Raw genomic sequence first — 17,399 nt, forward strand, 5'->3', positions numbered from 1 at the left:
TGCTCCTGCCAAGCAGTGCCACCCCAGCACAGGGCACAGCATCCCAGGGATTACTCCTTTTGGCTTGTGACAATTGTTGAAGTACATTGTCAAAAGCAGAGTTTTTGAAGTTTTTGACCTGAGTTTGTTTTTTTTTTTTTTGTTTTGTTTTGTTTTGTTTTTTTTTTTTTTTTTTTTTTTTTACTTTCAGTTTGATAGGCTTTTATTTTATTCTGCAGCTGTTAAAGTGTACGGTATTAAAATTAAGTCTGGGAGTACTGGAAAAATCCTGTACAGTGAGCTGTGCCCCAGTGCCTGAGGTCTAGTTTTGAGGTAGATCTGTTATCAGACATGAAACTGGAAATAGCAGCTCTCACTTGATGGGCTTTTCTTTGGTAGAGGAACAAAGGTACTAAGAATCTGTAGCTGATAGTCATTGCTATTTTTATATCAAAGCTTCCTTATCTACTTGGCAAGTGATTCAGGGATTTTCTCTCTCTCCTAGGTGCCTCTGCAATATGTTTGTTGTAATCTCTCATCTATCCTCATTACGCTTTTTGCTCCACATTAATAAGAAATGAAGAAGTCAGGTTGCATTAGTTCTCTTATCTTATCCATCTCTTTTAAGAATTCCTCCCCAAAAAGTTAAATGCCCTCTTTTCACTTGACTTTCTCATTTCCCTTTCCTATGAGCTTTTCTTTTCCATTCTGTGCTCACAATATCTCTGCTCTGTGACCTGAATTGACCTCCCCAAAGCTTTTAACAAAATGATTAAATACAGAATTTTTAGCTTTCATATGTGCATTGCACACACCAGCATTATTCTTATATGCATAGATATATTTCTGCTTAGTTTTAAATCCTTTTCTTATGTCTTCCTCCCTCCCCACATTTTCATGCAAGTGGGTTTGCTTTATCTGCCCCAGCAGATGTTGTGAGCTGTGACAGGTTCTCCTTAGCACTTCTGCCAGTCTCTGCTGGCTCCAGTCAGATCTGTTCTGCTTTCCTGCAAAGGCCAGCTCTGAGGCTTCACTTCGGCTCTGCCATGAGAATTATCTCAAATGTTGATGACTTCAAACTCACAAGAAACAGGGACAGGCAGAAGTTGTGATATTTGAATTTGGGCTTGGATTTTAAGTTCCACAGAGTTCAGGCTATCTTGATCTGCCTAGAATAGTGATAAAGGTTGCAAGCAAAATAGCAACTGAGGTAGCTCTGATTCTAATGATAAGGAAACTCAAAAGCCTTTGGTTTGGCACCAGCTTCTTCTATCAGAAAAAGTTAATTCCCAACTGACCATTTATCAGTCTTTGAGTTAACAAACACTGATTAGCAAACACTGGCTTTTGTAATCAGCTGGGAAACACTGCTCAGAGCCAGTGACTTCTTTGTGAAATGTTAGTGTGTTTCCTTTCCTATACCAAAGGAAAAATAAAAAGAGTGATGGCATGTTTTTGGTAATGTATAACTGTATTTCAAGTAACTCTGACATAATCTCAGAAAAAAAAAAAAAAAAGTTACCAAAGGGGAGAATCACACCTCTGTAGCCCTTCCTAATACTAAGAACCAGGCCATGCAAAACTGACACTGTGCAGGTCTACTCTGCTGGGGCAAAAGTCCTAAAGCCTCTGAAACACCACTGACTTTATTGCTCTATCATGCCAAAGATACCAGGGAATTTTGGTAAAGTGCTGATGCAAAATACTATGGGATGGCTGCAGTAGCTGCTATACATTTTACTCCTTGCCTACAGTATCACTCTTTGAGTCCCATTTCACTGACCCTAAAGGGGAGGTAAGGAATGCTGCGATCCCCACCATCTAGAAAAATGGCTGCTGTATGATAGAAAACCAACAACAACTTTTCTCAAAGAATACTCCATAATCCACTGACCTGTGGGTGTCTGAGATGCCAAAAGATGAGGAGGCACGGCTGCACAGGGTCAATCGCAGGAGCTCCCCAAGACGCAGAGGAAATGAAAATGCTGCTCAGAGCAGGAGCTGAATGTCCTTTCATCTGCTGGCATTGGAGAGACCAACCTGCAAGTGAAAAAGGCACATTGACAGCTGTAAGCCTTTTGGTCAGTGCCTCCATTTTGCTAAAGCAATTCCTTAACAACATACAGTTCCTGGATTCCTTTTTATGGGCTCAGTTATGAGCATTGTGTTGGTATGCTCCCTGCTCTTTGTGAGCAGCAATTAGTGGGAATATAAACCAAAATGCTGCTTCTGAGCCTGTGCCCTTAGTAAATCAGATTTTTACATCAGTTCTCTACCTATTCACTTTCAGATATTTTCTTTTTTTTAAAGAGTATTTTGCCACAGTTCACACTAAAAAATTCTCTGTTCTATTGCTGGTGCTTTGGCATAGCCTCCAGGCTCCTGTAGTGAATTGTGTCTGATGCAGCTTCAATCCACAATATATCTCCTATTTCCCTTCAGTTGCTCTCCATTTTCTTTTAAACTGTGAGCCAAAAATCACAATTCTTGGAAGGATTTTTACACCTGTACTAAAAAGTATGCTTTTGACCAGTGACTTCTGCCTGCATGTGAAAGACAGTGAAAAAGGAGACAGGGAAGCATGGTGGGAATTTTCTCCTCCTCTTGAAGCCCTGCATGAATGTGCTGCTTTGGAGGGACAGTGCTGCCCAGTGCTGAGGGTGTGTTGGGTTGGATGTGTGTGTGTGCCTGCATGCAAACAAAGGTGCTCCCCTTCCCTCAGCACCTGTCTAGTAAGGGACACAGCCACTGCCATTGTCACTGCCATCAGATAATCTTTATACAAGATGAAGCTAGGGGAAGGGCAAAGCCACATTATCTACGTAGGCTGTGCTTCCATCACAGTTTTGTAGTTGTTTCAAGTTGCATAAGCATGCAATCTCATTTAAATCCTGGACACTAATCCACGTGTACTGCTTCTGAAGACACCACTGCTGCCTTTTACTGTGTCATAAATTTGCACTTATCTTAAAATAGAAATTCAAATTTTGTTCTAAACACCTTTGTAGGTGTTAAAATTGGTGTTTTAGATACCAATTCATCAAGTATTGGAACATCTGCCTCTCCTAACCAGAGTGTTTTGAGGATCATGAGCCACTTGAAGGGATTTGTGGGGGGTGTGTGGTGCTTCTGAGTGTGCAAAATTATATGAGATAGATTTGGGGCAGCATTTCCTTTTTACTTCCTGGACCCACAACACTTTGTTATCCTGTTGGTTGCCTTCAAGACTTGCAGAGTGACTCTCTGGAGTGAAAGCTGGTATTGGGGGAGAGAATAACAAGCTGGGGTACTCTTTACATTTATGGGTCTAAGGCTGCCTTCTAAAGTTCAGAATTTTTATTTTCCAAGACTTTTCTGGATGGTTCTCAGCTAGGGCCATGGATGTTTGGCAGTGAAGACCCAAACTCTGCAAAAGGAGACTCACACCCAGAGCTTGTGTTCCCTCTGTTTGTCCAAAAGGAAGAGAATAGCCAAAACAATTGTTTTGAAATATGTAGGATTATTACTACTCTGTTGAGCTTAACAGGCCATTTCCTTCCCATGTAAATATAAACACTGGTCATAAATGGAAAAAGATGCAAGAACTACAGATTAGGAACATAAATTGTTAACTTGTTGGGCTTCATGTCCCCACTCTCCAACAGAGAAGGAAGGGCCATATCATGGATGTGAACAAAGTAAATGTCAAGTAAAGGGAGAAAAATGAGTGTATGAATATTTGCATATATACAGGAGAGAAAATCTTGGGCAATTTTCTTATGGCATTTCTTTGCTCTTGAGATGAATTTTAAATAACAGGAAATAATTCCTTCTAGCGTTTTCCATAAATGATGATTTATATAATTTTGCCTCAAGGCAATTCCTATGCTATATAGATAAAAATATATCAATATTTGGGCAGATACATCTGCTATGGATGAGTCATGTTTCTTCAATTAAAAATGTATTCTTGATGCAAACATTTCTAAAAGTTGTCATGTTCCCCCATTCATCTCCTGTTGCATTTTCCAGTTTTCCTTCACTTAGAAAGTTATTTTTATTAAAATAAAGTGTTTGCAAATGTCCTGGAGCTTTTTGTTAAGTAATTAAGAGATAGTAATAAATTAATGTATTTTTATAGAATTCCATGAATTGTGTTGACATTGCAATCCTGTAGACTTAGTTCTAAATGAAACAACAAGTCTGGCAGGGGATTTTAACTTGCAAATGAGTTGTAGAAGTCAGTCCCAGCCACGTGCAGTGACGCTGTCCTCTGGAACACAGCAAGTCCCAGTTGCAGATTTGCTGAAGATCTGTACCCTTTCCTCCAGAGTGGGATTTGTGTAAGGAAGAGCAATCCCATTCATAACACAGTGCACCTATTCCAGCTTTCCATTTCCATTCATCTGTGCTATTGCAAGCAAATCTGCTGCTCCTCTTTAGTGGGATACACAGCCAGTCTTGGAAGAAACAATGCCTTACAAAAATCTGGCAGCAATCTGTAAATATACCTTTAATGCCCTAAATAGAAAGAGCACAGTATTCAATTCTACAGCTAAATATAAGAGTAGGATAATCACTGGCCCTCATCTTTGGTATTTGTTTGTATTTTTTGACCATTGTTCTTAAAGCACATTCTTGTATTTTCTTGACTTTGCTTTAAAATTAGGTACATATATAATTCAAACTCAGAAAAACACAAGCTGACCTGGACCAAAGAATAATAAATTTCTAAGGATTTCTCGAGCTCATATCAATTTCCTTAAATGAATGCATAACATAAACAGAGAGGTTAAAAAACATTACGTGTTTTGATTACAAGAGGCTGGATGTTGTACAACCTTTTTTGCTGGTGTTCTCAAGTCATTTAGAAAAATTTTTATTCACCAAAATTGGGTTTTCCATCAGGAATATTTTTGTTTATTTGAAAAGAAATCTTGGGGAAGCTGATGAGAAGCCTACATACTATCCCAGGAAATAAAAAAGATAAATCTTTGGAAATATTCAAATTTTAGTCTTTCATACAAAGCTGTTTTGTGAACAGACTGCATTCTGTCTTTCTGTTTCCCTTTTTATAGATCACCATATTATGCTTCTGTGTAGAGTTAAAACATTTACTTTTCACTCTTGTGTGATAAATAAAAGAACCAGTTTCTTATTTTCATTAATTTTGCTTCCTCAGTAATTTCCCACTGTTACTTAATGAGTGCGATCAAATAATTTCTGTGCCATTACTTAGGCCATTTTAAGCCCAATTTTAAGCCATAGCTCAGGGTAATTTTGAACTCAGAAGTCATACCAGTTCTGCAGCAACTTGTCAGATGAAAGCTGAAAGGACTGGCTCCCTCAGAGGTGATCCTTGTTGTCAGCAGAGTCCCTGTCAAAGAGAACAGAGCACAGTTGGCCACACCAGCTCCTTGCTAAACTAAAGAGTAAAATAAGGATCATGCAAAAGGAGTGCAACTCCGGTAGAAATAGAGTAAAACAGAATGAAACCCTTCTAAGCTTCTGGTTCTTTTTGAGGAATTTTACTCTCTGTGACTTGCTGCTCTGCCAGCTCTAAGTGAGGGTGGTGCTTCCCAGCTGTGCTGCTGGAGCAGACACGGGCTGCACACAGCCCCTGGCCAGCCCTGGCTGCCAGGACCAGGAGTCTGTGCTCTGCTCCCAGATCCACAACCATCCATCAGGTGGTGTCTGAAGGGAAGGAGTTTGCAAAGAGTTTTGGGAAGGGCTCATGGGAAGGAATGAGGCATTCAGTTTTCAAAGGATAGGGTTTGTGACTTGTAAATTTCTTACTATTACAGATAATCATGAGTTTTAGTATCTTTTCTTTCAAAGGTAACAGAGGAAGAGCTAAATACACTATAAATTGAAGTAAGGAGCAGGTCTCCAGACTCCTCATAGGACAGGCTATAAGCATATTGCTGTTGTGCATGGGGTAGAATGCACTGTACTTTCCCTGTTCTTGTTCCATGAGCCATCAGTGATGAACAGACATAGATCTTAAAACTATTGCATTTGCTTCACTAAAGCTGGATGTAGTGATACCAGAAATGGGTTCTGCAGGCTGTTGAAGAGATTCTTCATTGCAACTGGCAGTCACATTGGGAAGCAGCTGTTGGCTGTAGGTAGATAATTTTAAAGTATTTTTTGAAAAAGGTAGAGGATAATTCTAAATTTCTATAGCACAAGCCAAGATAATTCCCTGAGCAGTCTAACCAAGAAAATTGCACAGGTCCTTGACACAATACTACCAGATTTGATATAGCTTTTCTCTGGGATCCCTTGTACTGGAGAATTAAAGAAAATGTAATGAATTCTGTGTGGGTATTGTAATTGGCACGCAGGGTGTGAAGGAAAAAAAATATATAGAATATGTTTAGTTACAGTCTCAGGAAATAGTCTCAGGAAATAGTAAAACCTCCCTGGTTTATAGAGCCTGTAAAGGTGCTCTACTGCAGCTGGCCATCGTAATGATAAAATACATTTTATGTGATCACAGGCAAGTTCTCCCTGTGTGTTGAGCAAATCCCTCTGAGCTTCTACCTTATAGATGCAGTTGTATTTATCTACATTAAAGGTTGCTCAGAGACTTTGAGGTCTTTGTGTGAAACTCCTTATTGTAGGAAGTCAAAATAGTATTATGCAATCTTAAGAATAAAATCTAACTTCCAGCTCCCAGGCTGTTAGCAGAGAGAACTTTACCCAGGTGAGTGACACTGAGGTGTTGTGAATACAATTTTGCTGATAAAGTGAATAAGCTACCACCTTTGTGGATTAAGAAAGATTTAAACAAGTAAAGTGCCAGCTTCTCCTATTCCTATTCCAGTGGGATTAGCATGAAAGCTGAAGCTGCTCCCCACCTTTCAGGAAAGCCAAAGTATATAATATAGTGTGTTTTGAGTAACAATTATTAACAGCTTTGGCAAATAAAAATAGGGTACCCCTAATTTTGTATGAAACATGTTCCAAGTAAATACTAATCTTTATTTAGGCTTTCTCATAAAAGTCTACTTCTTGTACGTGATTAGGACACAGAATTTAAAAAAATTAATATTAAAATAGCTGTATGCTTTGGGATAATAAATTAGGAACTGTGGTACATTATAATAAAAATAATCTCCATTTGCATATGCTAATTAATTTCTACTTTATTACATCAACATTTGGGAGTAGCTGCCTTTTTAACAGGAATAAGTTTGCTTATAGTCTGAAACTAAACACTGAACAAACTCAGTGAAGGTGACCCTTTTTCCTTTCAATTATCAAGGTTAATGATAAAATAAATTAGATTGATTTTTAACCTTTGATTAGAAGAATTTACCTTCTTTCAGCTTTGACAAAGAACCTGGATCTGCAGTGAAAGATTTTGCATTGTGTACTAAACTCAGTAGTTTTGTGACATCCTTTTTAAAAACTCTTCCATGTTTTTGCTACTCAGATGATGTCACATTATTGAACTCAAATTAGAGACTCTGTATTTGTTTTATCTTGTCATTATCCCTTTCCTGCTCTAATTCAATAATGAAATCTGCTTTTATGAAATAGTTTAACAATTTAAGACGAAACAGATTAAAAATTAATTGGTTTCTGTTCTTTTCATGTACTGCCCATTATAGCTGCAGTTACAATCTAGAGCACTGACATGAGTCATCAGTAGAATATTACCTTTATTTCTGATTTGCTTTTCTCTGTAATTAGCCTGATTTCTGTTCTTCGGCTGTTATAAATATAATGAGGAATAGCTGAGGACATTAATTTTGCTCAAATATTCTGCTGCTGTCTGGCACATTCTAAAAGCATTAACAATGGTTTAATCTTGAATGGCACAAAGGCCCCAACATCATAGATGTGCTTGGGCTAAGCACAGGCATTCTCCTCAAGAGTTTGTAGGCTAAATAAACATGGGTTAATTGGCAAATATAGAAAGGTCTGGAGAACAAATAATTATCTCATTTACTGGTGGGTAACAAAAATTTTAATTGATTTGCCCTCTGTGACAAATCTGTGCCTGGATCAATAGTTTAATCTTAGTCTGAAATTTATTGCCTTAATGAGAAGGACATCTTATTTCAGCTGTAAGATGACCCTTTCCTGATTAAGCAGACTGAGAAAGCATTAGTAGTTAACTTCTACAACCTTCTGCCTCTCAGCAATTAACAGAGGGACTAATTCTGCAAGGTAAGGAAGCCTTTCTGGGTGGTGAAAAATATTTCTTTCATTACCGAGGAGTTTGAAGTCTTGGTATTAATAATAATACAGAAGAAATAAAAGTGCCACGTCAAATAGGAAAGGATTAGGAATGGTTTGCATCCAGATCATAAGAGATAATTAAGCAGCTGAACTTCACTTTGTCATTGGAGGGTATAAAGAGATCCTGATGGGACAGCTTCCAAAGGAAAATTCTGGTTGGTCTCCTTTTACTCTGATATTCCCACGTTTTCTCTGCTCACACACTTTCACTTTTCCTACACTTTATATTTCTTCTCATTATTATTTCAGACATAGCCTCCCTTTATGCACCCCTGTTTTCAAAGCATTTTAGAGGGTCTCTGTCAGCAGCACATCCATAGTGCAGTAGTAACCCTGTCTCCCTGTTCCGTGCAGCTCCAGCCTTCAGGGCCTGGCTGGTGCTCCACTGGAGCCCACTCTTCGTCAGCCTCGAGGGGTGTGTGCCACTTCTCAGAACTGCACTCAGAAACACCTCTCAGCTGCACCTTTTACAAGTGTGATTGTCAGCCCCCTACTCCAGAAATGAAAAATGGACTCTGTTCTCCTCGAGTGGCTGGGAGCACCCAACACTCCAAAAAACAAGTCATTGTCTGCAGAGGTCTCATACCTTGGTGAGTAGCTCCTTTTTTAACCTGTCATAGCCATTCTAAGAGCAGAATGGCCTTATTTATTTTAGCATGATTGACAGGCAGCCAGCATGCTCATCAACCTCAGTGAACTCTGCTCTGTATGAAGATCCATTTGACAGCAACCATGAACTCTTTCAGCATAATGAAAGTCACTAAAATATTTAATATTCTGCCTTTAGTGGGAGGGGCCATCCAGAAAGCACCAACATTTCCGCTGGGCTATTTGTTTAATAGAAGATTGATCCAATTAAATGTGATTTCCCTATCCCAAGGCTATCAGAGATAGGGATCTTTAGTTATTATAATTAACCTATAAACAGTTAGAAGCGAAGGATTAGGAGGATTATATATATATATAAAGAAAGTTGCAACAAAAGTCTAAATAGAACTCTTAAAATTTCCTTTTCCCCTTTTCTTACCAGTTTTTGTCATATAAAGAAAATTCTTTTTTTTTAAATTAAGAGATCATTAAAGTCTCCTTTCCCACTCAAGTGATCATATCTTAGCTGCCTTTTAGCTATTGAGCAATCTGTTTTTCCTCTATCTGCTAGTTTGCACCTTCATATTATTTCCTGCTTTTATGTCAACACTCCATATTTGCACTCCTGTGGTTTCTCAACTGTCATACCTTCAATACAAGAAAATTCACTGGCTTTCTCCTTGTCTATTATAAATTACATATGTGATTTACTTTGAGTATTAAAAGCAGGAGTGTAAGAAAAGTCAAATATTTGTTACTTTATTGGAGATGAAGACCAAATAAATAGCTCCATGACCATTCCCTTACATTTCCTTGCCCATAGCTATGGGTTGTCGGTAGTGAAAACAGATAGAGTAAGTTGTTTTCTTTTGTGAGCAATAGTCAAGAATGTCACAGTCACTAAAATTCTGCAAACTAGCAGGTAGCTGCTTGGAATTTTGTTGGCAACTATCTCAGCTCCACCTTTCCTTACATTGTGGTGAAAGCCTGTCTTTGTGCCTCAAGCTTGAGCAATCTGCAGGTATCACCTGAGGAGTTCCAGCTGAGGAGGCTGCACACTGCTTTGGTGCCACTTGTTCTGCTGACCTGCTTCCTTTTGCTGGAGGACATTAGGGTACACTGGCACACCATGTAATCACAGCGCTCTGTCTGTGCAGTACAAGTCACAGGAAAGGAGGTTACATTTTTCTTTTAATAAGTCAAACTTGTTTCAGCATGTACAGTCCCGGCTTGTCAGCTCCCTGCTGCTGTGGCTTAGCTTTTGTGTCTTGCCTCATCCTCAGATGTGTCCTAAAGGTTACTTGCCTACACCCCAAGCAAGTGTCTTAACTGTTAGCAGAAGGGGAACACTTTGGCTAAGCTGCTGTGTAACCCTAAAAATGGAGCTAGAGGTAATCAAATAATGATAATTTGAGTCATTGTTTTATCCCTGCATTGAGTATTTAGCAAGAAATTTGAGGCTTGGAAATATTCTTGCCAACATAGTCACTTCTTGCCATATTCAAAATGTTTTTTAAGGCAGTAAACAAAGCACTTCCAAAAGCATTCTAAAAACTCAGGGAAAATGAATATTTACTGTTATTTGTGGAATTGCGATGGATATATTAGTTTTCCCCTGATCTACAGATGGACTGTGATGGGTAAAACATTGACAAGAGAAGAGGAGCCTCCAGCATCAATTTACAGTGACCAAAACTGGAAATGGATTTGGATTTGATTTGGAGTGGAGATAAACCCAGTGGCCTGGGCACCACTGCCTATGTCTACAAACACAACTGAATTAAGGTGGAGGGAGTTTTAGAATTAACAGTACATGGACAACACCCAAATGAACACATTAGGTATATAAGCCTCCCAATCACAGCCAACATTTATTTTTTTCCCTGTAATTAAACCTTTGTTTTATGGTTTATTAACTCACCATGCCCACAGAGAAGTGCTTTTGAAGGGAAAGCCACCAAGAATTACAACTGTGCCACTAGAGTGCATTTTTAAAATACAAGTCAAGGTAATTTTGCAAATGGACAGTGCCTTCTCATTGAAAATTTAATCACCCTGTACATGGAGTTGATAGCTCGAGCATAGCTAATGTCTCCATTCATTTATCCTTTCATCTTGGGATGTTGCAGCTCAGTATGGAGGAACAGCAGAAATCAGTGCAGTGACTTTGGCAATTATCACAATATTTACTGTGCTTCATGTGAACGAGACTGATTCATATGGTCTGCAGGTGGCCTGAAGGAATGGCCTACTCAATTTCCTCTCCCCTGATGCAAGTTCAGGGTCAATGCAGCAGACAAAGGCAGCTCTGCTACCCCAGTACCTGCATTCATTCTTCAGGCAGACTGAAGCTCCAGTTTGCTTCAGGGTACCAAAGAGCTGGTACCAGTGTCACCAAGCTGAGTCAAGTTTCCTTTTTTGCTGGATTTCTTTGAGAAATGATGACCTAGAAGTAGCTATGAAAATTTCCTCTATCCAGTGAATATTCCCTGTTCCTTTGAATATGTATTTTAAAGTCAGAAGTTAATAGGAAACTTTACAGCGTTTTCTCTAAATTATCTTGTCTTTAAAACCTGAAAGAATTCTTCTCCATGTAAGGTACATTGCAAAACCACAGGCATTTGCATGACATTCAGAGTCCTTTTTAATATCTGCTCTTGGCTGACTGCATTTAGCTGCTTTTCTTTATGACTACTAGAAGGTTCAGACATTTTATCACTTCACTCCCAGTCTAAGGTCCCTTCTTTTTCAGCTCATAGTAATTGTGTGAAATGGCTTTCCATTCACTTTTTTTCAGAGGATAGAGCCCTGCTGAGGCAGCAGCAGATCAGCAACATGAGTGATCTCTCTGGGCTGGTCGGATGCACCCACTGCTTCCCATGCCCTCATCCTTTAACTCAGTGAAAGGGGCACTGCAGAAAACGCCACTAATACACAAATGCAGCTTGTTCACCTGGGGAGGGGAGCTTGCCTGTGCTTTGTTGTCCTTTTTGTTTTGAAAGGCAAAACAAAGCAACACAGCCTCGTTTAAGGGAGCACCAGATTTCAAATGTAGAAATTTTGTCAATTAGCCCCCCTTGGAGCAATACAAAGAGGCTTGTTCCTTTCTTGATATCCTACTAGTTCTGAGGAATCTTAGCGAAGAGGATGGCTTCATTTTTCTGTACCAACACATCCAGGAAGGAAAGCTGTATTGCAAATACGGTAGAGTGACACCTCATGAGTGACAAGAAGCCTGGACAACCTGAATCTCTGTGTGAGACAGGGGAAGATGAAGGGACAAACCCAAAGTCACCTTGAGCCTGTAGAAAGTAGGCTATAAGCATAACCTAGATAGTCAGACAAGTCTGTGCATATGTGGACAAATTTGGGCAGAAAAATGAATGTACTTAATCTAAAGAGCAGGAGCCGTTAAAGAGAACTAGATATCTTCATTAGGGAAGAAAAAACATTCCCAAAAATGTTTAATGGGCACACCGAGAGACTGGAATTATAAAACATTTCTGACTAACTCACCAGGATATTGAGAAGAATTTGTATTCTGCAACAGAACTCAGGACAATTTGTACTACTTCCTTGTAATAAGACACCATAAAGAAAGAAATGGTAATTATGTGACTTCCTTTATATGCAGCTGATAGATAGCTTTAAGTACTGCAACAGCTTGCTAATGTACTCCTAGTATTTCAATAAATACCTGAAGTAAATACATTGATGAAACCTCTCATAAACTGCCAGGTGGGTAAGGGGCCATTTAACTTGCTCAGGTTTGTCTTTGTACAAGCTGTTTCTGAGCAGGTCTGTAGGTGACCTGATCAGAGATCACAGGCAGACTCAGAGGTTCAAGGAAAACTGCACTTAGCTTCATGATGGAAGTTTACATAGGTTGCACCAGAATAGGAAGACCAAATATGCCAAGGGAAGTTCCTGTGAGTTGCAATTAGTTTTCAGTAATTAATCTGGGACTACTAAAACTATAATCTTCCTCACCAGTTTTCTTGGAGGTTATTTGGAGGCCAACCTGAAGAACTACTTGTTGTTAACTCAAACATCTAAATGTGAAAGTCTTACTATTCAGTTTTACATGATTATATTTTAAAAGACACTGTTATCAATTAGAGGAGAAGTTTAATAATTAAAAAAAAAATCCCACAATAAAACCTATAACTTGTAATCATCTGTAGTAATTCTCAGAGCAGACAGCATATTAGAGCCAGACTATGCTGTATTTCTCCTCTCTGTCTCCTAAAGGAACCAGCACTGAATCAAGAACCTTTTGTATTGTGGGTTTCTCAGAAATTCAATAATGATCTCAATCTGATTTTTTTCTTCATCTCCTCTCCATCCCTTTCTCACCCCACCCTCCCCCAAAATCATAGCAATCTTAAAATTTGATGTTTCAAAGTCTCATTATTCTTCTGAGAGAGTGACTGCTTTCCCATTTCATGGTAGCTTACAAGGCTGATTGTTTTCAAGGCTGCGTGGGGCCAGGCATTCAGCCTTGGCAGGGCAACAAATTTAGGTAATTTTGTCAGTGGCAGGGTGGCTGGAATGGCAAGAGCCATGTGGCAGTGCAGCTTCTCCTGCCCCTAATGTGCCATCTCCAAAGTATTTTCCTGTGGAACTAGTCCCAGCTTTCTAAATCTGAGAGAGTAGCCAAAATATTAGTCAGGTTTTACTTCAGAGGTCTGATTTTCGTTCCTCATATTCTGATTAGACTTTTTTCTTGTAATGTTATTTATTTAAAACCCTTTTTCTTGGCACGAGATGTTTGTTTGTTATCTAAATGTAAGTGGGGCTATGAATGCTCTCAAAAGAACACTGACCTTTAAGCATATGTACAACATCTGTAGGAAACAGCTGGAAAACCTATCACGTGCTTCTTCAGGTAAAAGTGCAAAGTAGTGCTCCTGCAAAGCTTTTTTCAAACCTCTTATTTTCACATCATGCATCACAGAGGAGTACTATTCATTAAAAGCTGAAAAAAATCCTCAATTGGCCTGAATATTCTAACACAGAACAGAAGGTGCCCATAGGTGAAATTGGTAGTGCAGAAGAGAAAAAGAAAACACCAAATTAATGTTTTTTCCTACTACTTTTAGCGTTCAAGCACTCATTTGATAAATAACCTTTTTAGCATCAATTTTTTGCTCTGCTAAATATATGCTCCTATAATGACTCCACCTGACAAATCATTCCTCAACCATTCAAACACATTAGCTAATTGTTTTGCAGGGGTTAAAGCAAGTGGTTGGTAAACCTCAGGTAATGCTAGCAACATTCAGAGATTCAGATGATTATCCAAAATTTACCCAAACTCATCTCAGCCTTGTCTGGCTAAAAGCTCAGTGAGGATTGCCATTTTTTATTGTTGCAGGTTGGCCATAAAAACCAGCAAGTCTTTTGCTTGAGCTGCTGCCTTCCAGTTTTCCTTCAGACCCTTTCTATATAGACAAATGTTTCTTTCATACATTTCAGATTATATGGGTGAAGAATCTGCCTAAATGGATGTCAGGTTGGCAATGGCTTTGGGTCCTGGGTTTAGGGCATCATGTTCTGGACTTGCTTATGCAGCTATGTCGTGTGGCCATGGCAAGGCACCCATGTGCAGTCTCTAGCTCCTGATCCCCTGGGTGCAGCCACTGCAAAAGCATCCACTCAGTGCTGGTGCCCAGGCTTACGGATATTTTCCTTGCAGGATCCAGCTCGTGACACACGAGCCCTGCATGGGGACTAAACCAAACCAATCTTAGGCAAGGAGAAGTTCTAAAGATTTGAACTACAGAACAAGCCCTGAGCTTCTCCAGCCCCCATTTCCTCTAGTATGATCCTTTGGCTGGGCTGAATATCCAGCAAATACCTCCAAACCATGTTTTGTTTCCAGAGGAGATGCTCTTTAATTGCCTTACAAGAGTTTGCTTCCACCTCAGCCTCCATGAAGTAAAACTGAGCCCAGTTTCCTGGGCTAAAGGCATTTAAGGCATTTCTCTGCTCTCTGAGCCCTTTGCGTGCTCCCTGTCCTGTCTTTTCCTCCCTGAGGACACCTCCCGGGTGTGCAGGGCCGGGCTGGCTCCTGGGGGATGTGTGGGTTGCTGAGGCCACCAAGGCCAGGTGCTGGAGCAGGTGCAGCCCAGCCCATCGCGGGCTGGAGCAAGGCAGGGCAGTGCCAGCGTGGCACCGTGTGAGCGCGGCGCGGAGCCGGGCACAGCCGCCCGCTGCGCCCTCTGCTCCGGTGGGCACAAAAGGCACTGAAGGATTTGACTGCCCCCTTCCCCTCTCCCCGAGCTCTGGGATGGTATTTCATCGCTGTCTGAGGGATCACAGAAAGTTTAACCTGCAAAATTATGTGCTGTAAATGACAACCATTTTACTCTCAAGGTGAAAGACTTGGAGACAGAGAGAAAGAAAGAGAGCCAGTTTCCATGACAACCCAATGAAACTTATACACCGTAGGAAAATGTCATTTTCCAAAAAGACAGAACTTCGTGGACAAGAGGTAAAGTACATCAGAAAAGAAATTACAGTTTTAAGTGAAAAGCTCATTTGCATTTATGGTTTTGAATTTCATCTCTAGTTACAAGACCCAATTGTAGACAATTTAGTAGTAAAAATTATATTCAACATTTTGGGTGAATAATGTAGATTACGATCTAGTTCAGCCAGAAGTTCAGGGTGGCAGACTGGGGTTCAGAGAACACTGGTGTGGGTGGATTCTGCTTTGGCTGGGCTTATGCTGCAGCATCAGAGAAGTTATTGACATTTTACACCCTCTAACAGACTTTGCAAAGTCAGGATCTATCCATAGCTGTTGAGATTCCTGCCACAGCTTGCAATTTCAGCACCTAAAGTTATACCTTCTAGGTTCCATGTTACCTGTGATACCATCAATCACCATCCTTTGCAAGCCACATTGCATAGGAGAGCATTTTATGATGAGCATTAGTGTTGTAATATAGCAAAGAGCATTGTTAATGAAGCATGGAAAAAGAATAAATTCAGCTAATGGGTATATGTGTCAAATTTCAATTAGGGATATGTTGGAAAGTGAAAGAGAACGACGAGCATACAAATTAAACCTTTGACCTTCAGAGTAAAGGGAGAAAAACCTGAGAGAAAATGGGGATATTCAGAGATGTTTTCCTAGCTGAATGCTGAAAAGTCTGAGTACAAACTTTGAAGTACTCTTTCATCCTCAATTACCATTATTTAAAAACTGACTCTGAATTTAAGAAATTAAGAACAGAATTTAAAAAATTCTGTTTTAATTCAGCTGCTTTGTTGACAGCTATATTAGTTTGTGCCATTTGATGTATGGGGGAGAGAGATAAACATTGGGAGCAGTTTGTGGTGATGGCAGACAAAGTCTCCCCTTTGTGAACCCTAGACAGAGGATATTAAAGCTTATCCTTCCCTGCCTGTGAAGTGCTACTGGAAAGAACCTCCTTCCCATTCCTCTTAGGTTTTCAAATAGGTCTTAGTTGAGCCAAAGCATGTTCTAGTGCATAATCTGATGTGCATGGCTTTTGAATGCAAATAAACAGTACTGGGAGGGTGCAGCAGGAGCAAAGCTGAGCAGGCTGCAAGGGCTGGCCGTGGATCAAGGCACCTGCAATTGGTAGCTCACATTTGCTGTGACAGTTCTCATAGACAGCAGTGGGCTCACACAGGTGCTGCTGCAAGCCTCACACGTGATTGAACATCAGCTGCTCTGCTAAAGCAGTGTTGCATAGATTCAGCTTGAGTTTAATAAACAAAATTGCCATTACATGTACATATGTCAGGGTTTAATTCAACTTATTTTTCTGCAGGAGGCAGTGAGAGTCTGTTTCACAGAGCTTGTGTGGAAAACTGCTCAGACCTGGACCCATGTCCATTGCAATGGCAAAAGCCAATGTGGTGGTGCTTTTCTGACTTGTTGACTGCTAGAGAAAACTTCCTGGGGTGCTTGTGTGTGAAGTACACCTGAGGACAGCCCTGGGACAGACACCTCTGCCTGTGCCCTGGCAGATTGAAAACAGCAGGCAGGAAGTCAGCTCTTATTGCCAGCCTAGCAAGGCAACAAAACCCACTTGTATTATGTCCCTACAATCAATTAATATGATTGAAGTTCTAAAAATAATTGAACATTTGGCCAGGAGACCAACCCTTGAAAGGTCTCAAAGTATATTTGTCACACTGTTCTTTTAAAATTTTTAATTTCTTTTAAAAGAAGTTTTCTATGCCTTCTGCTGTTTATATATTTCTACTGGAGTTCTCACATACTGTTTGTGTAAATAATGATTGTTTTGCATTCTTCTTTGTGGGAGGAGAGAATTGATAGGCTGTTGGTTTAACCACTGTGGTTGAGAGGTGGCAATTTCACCCTCCAATCCAGTGTCACTTTTAGAATTATATATATTGCAAGGTCAGAAATAAAACTTCCTCATTTCCTTCTTTTGCATCTTGAGTGAATGTGTGAGTTATTTCGTGTTGTAGTGCAACATATATTGTCTTCAGTTGTTGCTGTAAGATTTCTTTTCCCGTAAAAGCCCATCATTTTGAGGATCTCCCTTATCTTTACTTTGCACTTTTTTAATCACAAAAGCCTCTGGATCCTTGAC

General features: G+C 39.8%; 1 long non-coding RNA gene across 1 annotated transcript in view; it reads right to left on the minus strand.

The window, feature by feature from the left end:
- The window catches only part of LOC146766926 (uncharacterized), a 95,291-nt gene that overhangs the window by 16,081 nt on the left and 61,811 nt on the right, over positions 1–17,399 (minus strand). The window contains exons 3-4 of the long non-coding RNA XR_014956775.1: positions 5,258–5,335; positions 1,874–2,019 (exon numbers count right to left, since the gene is read on the minus strand). This is a non-coding gene — a long non-coding RNA (uncharacterized LOC146766926). The remainder of the gene's footprint in view (positions 1–1,873; positions 2,020–5,257; positions 5,336–17,399) is intronic.

Source organism: Lonchura striata, chromosome 7, assembly GCF_050655825.1.
Source record: "Lonchura striata isolate lonStrDom1 chromosome 7, ASM5065582v1, whole genome shotgun sequence".
Lineage (NCBI taxonomy): Eukaryota > Metazoa > Chordata > Aves > Passeriformes > Estrildidae > Lonchura > Lonchura striata.